This window comes from Gossypium hirsutum, chromosome A10 (assembly GCF_007990345.1).
Source record: "Gossypium hirsutum isolate 1008001.06 chromosome A10, Gossypium_hirsutum_v2.1, whole genome shotgun sequence".
NCBI classification, from domain to species: domain Eukaryota; kingdom Viridiplantae; phylum Streptophyta; class Magnoliopsida; order Malvales; family Malvaceae; genus Gossypium; species Gossypium hirsutum.
Window position 1 is genome coordinate 104,388,556 of NC_053433.1, and position 3,700 is coordinate 104,392,255.

The window sequence follows — 3,700 nt, forward strand, 5'->3', positions numbered from 1 at the left end:
AGAGACGTGGACCTGGTTCTTTAATGGGGAGTTAATTACTAAGCCCACGCATTGTTATGTGTTTTCTTTTAGATTTTGAAAATATAACTCTTGTCATAATTCTCATAATAAATCTCATTCATTAAATTGGGTAAAGCCAATTGGAAAATTAAAATCTCTTTAATTTATAATTAAGAGCGATATATTTAAGGTTTAGATTTTAAGTTTAGAGTTCTATTTAATTCATTAAATCGTGTATTTATCATCGCTTCAGGCTTTTAGTTTTATAGCTTTTCAAGCAACATGCATGTAGAATAAATGTACAAAATCGAGAAAAACACATTAATAAACTCACCATTTAAAAAAAATCACATTTTTTGTTGCAAAAAAAAAATCACATTTTACTTTAATGTTAATAATAAATTAATACAAAATTAACTTAAAATAATAATAATTAACAAATCTTATATACAACTATATCCATATCCCAATTTATTTCTCTTCCCTTCCTATTTTCTTCTCAAGCTTTTTCATTTTCTCAAGTGTCTTTGGCTTTTCATTTTCTTAAGTAGGCAAACCATGATAAGTTTTCTCTTTTTTAATTTTCTTCATTTCTTCTGCTTTCTCCATGCACCCATTTAAATCTTTTTTTTAAAACAACAAAAAAAGTATTTTTCTAAACTTGGTGCTGGCAAAGAGAAGATCAACTCTAAAATAAAACTTGACAAAAAAATTTCAGATATGATACCTATGCCAACAACAGGGACGTCAACAGTGGCGAATCTAGGTGGACTGGCAGGGGCCTCGGCCCCTCCTAAAATTTAAATTTATTATTTAGCGCCTTGAGATTTTTTAAAAATTTTAAATTAATAAAGATAAAATTGTACTTTGGCCCTCTAAAATTATAAAAATTCGACTTAATCCTTTAAAAATTATAAAGATATAGACTATAAAAAAAAATTTCATCCGACCCCCCTAAAAAATTGTTCTGCCTTCGCCCTTGGACATCGGCACCTATTAAAAAATATTTTTTTCTACCTCAAGAAATACATGTACTTCGCAAAAGAAGAATGAAAAAATACATACCGGTGTCGGTCATGACAGTACCGACACTAAAAAGAATAATTTTTTAAATCTAAGGCCAATCAACAGGCAATGATTACATGATAATGGAGGTGGGTGCCAGCCATCAGGGTGTCGGCACTGGTTGACACTTTAGATTATAGATCATTCCCGTCATAATTTTTCAAGTTGAGTCATTTTCATAAATATTTATTTTTTGGGGACTAGTTGAGTAAAAAAGCCATTTTAAATACCTAATTTTCAATGTAACTAATCCTCGTTTCCCTTTATTATTATTAATGTAATAATAATGGGGTGGATGCCAAACATCCGGATGCCGGCACCGGTTGGTACTGTAGATTAGATAATTCCCATCATAGTTTTTCAAGTTAGATCATTTTCATAAATATTTATTTTTTGGGATTAATTGGGTAAAAAATCCATTTCAAATTCCTAATTTCCAATGTAACTAATCCCCGTTTCCCTTTATTATTATTAATGCAATAATATACCTGTTTCCCTTTAATTCTATTCTCCTTCGATAATTTGCTCAACTTTGTGGCCTATATAAACCACGCCCAAATGGCTTAAAACATAAGGCACGCATCCTTTCATTGGCCAATATAGTTTCATTTTGATTTCTATCATTCAAACTCCGAATATAGAGGGAATGAGCAGCTTGTATTCCCACTATGAAGAAGAAAACAGTTCTTCCAACACTGCTCACCTTCTAAATCCAGAAGAATTTAGGAGGCAAGGTCATATGATCATAGATTTCATAGCTGATTATTACCAAAACATGGAAAAATACCCTGTTCTAAGCCAAGTCCAACCTGGTTACCTTGCCAAACTTCTACCAAAGTCCGCCCCTAATATTCCAGAGCCTATTGAAACAATCCTCCACGCTATCCAACAATACATCATTCCCGGCACAACTCACTGGCAAAGCCCCAACTACTTTGCGTACTTCCTTTCAAGTGGCAGCATTGCTGGCTTTCTTGGAGAGGTGCTTAGCACCGGCTTCAATGTGGTGGGGTTCAATTGGATATCATCACCAGCCGCGACTGAGCTTGAATTCGTAACCATGGATTGGCTTGGCCAGATACTTGGGCTTCCTCAAAGTTTCCTTTTCTCTGGAACTGGCGGTGGTGTTATACAAGGGACTACATGTGAGGCCATTTTATGCACACTAGTGGCCGCCAGAGATCAAATGTTAGCCAAAGTGGGGAGAGAGAACATAGGGAAGTTAGTTTTTTATGGGTCAGACCAAACCCACTGTGCACTTTTAAAGGCAGCTAAAGTCGCTGGTTTAGAGTGTAAGAACTTTAGGGCGATTAAGACAATGAGATCCACAGCATTTCAACTATCCGCAGAATCATTGCGAACAACAATAAGATTGGACGTTGAAGCTGGATTATCCCAGCTTTTCTTTGTGCCACCATCGGGACAACATCAACGACTGCCGTTGATCCAATACGGTCGTTAAGTGAAGTAACCAAAGAGTATGGAATGTGGATCCACGTTGATGCAGCTTATGCAGGAAGTGCCTGTATATGCCCTGAGTATCGTCCTTTCATTGATGGGGTAGAGAATGTAAACTCATTTGGTTTCAATGCCCATAAATGGTTCTTCACTACTTTGGATTGTTGTTGTCTTTGTGTTAAAGATCCTGGTGCACTAACAAAGTCACTCTCTTCAAGTGCTGAGTGCCTCAAAAAAAAAATGCAAGTGATTCCAAACAAGTTGTGGATTACAAAGACTGGCAAATAACCCTTAGCAGAAGGTTTCGCTCCATGAAGTTATGGCTTGTTTTGAGAAGCTATGGTGTGAAGAATCCTAGGAACTTCCTAAGGAGCCATGTAAAAATGGCAAAATGTTTCCAAAAACTGGTTGACAGTGACAATAGGTTTGAAGTGGTGGTGCCAAGGAACTTTGCTATGGTATGTTTCAGGGTTTTGCCAACAACACTTAAAAAGGAGCCGAATGGGTGCAACATTGAAAGTGGAAATATTGAAGCAAAACTTGTCGACCCGGAATATGCAAATGACTTCAACCGGAATTTGTTAGAGATGATGAACGCGTCAAGCAAAGTTTTTATGACTCACACTATAGTTGAGGGTATTTATGTGATACGATTTGCTGTTGGTGCCACTCTAACAGAGGATAAACATGTTATCAAGGCTTGGAAAGTGGTGCAAGAGACGGTTGATGACATGTTGACTACTAAATAATTAAAGCAATATAATATCTCTATTAAGTCCATCAAAAATAAAGTTATAAGGTATTTGATTACGTATATGTATCTTTGTGCCATCGTTTAGAGGCAGCAAATGCACGTTGTGTACCCCCAAGATGTATCTATAATTATTAAATATTGGTGGATTTTACAGGACTGAAACGATGTTTTTGCACACTGCAAAAAGAAAATGCTTGTTAAACCTTTTAGGTCACTTGAAACAAGCTATAAACATATATTTTATATAATAAATTCTCATTATTTAAGGTTATTTAAATGAAGCTTGTAAAATAAGCTCTCAAATTCTTCTAAAAAAATTAATTAACTCATTTTAAATTTTTTACACTTAATTGAGCCTCTATTAATAAAATTGGCCAAATAGATTTTCTCGAAGACGTTGACCATTAATATTTAATGGCAACA

General features: G+C 35.1%; 1 pseudogene; it reads left to right on the forward strand.

Moving 5' to 3' along the window:
- Window positions 1-1,480: 1,480 nt before the first annotated feature.
- Window positions 1,481-3,415, forward strand: LOC107896431 (tyrosine decarboxylase-like; annotated as a pseudogene).
- The last annotated feature ends 285 nt before the right edge of the window (window positions 3,416-3,700 follow it).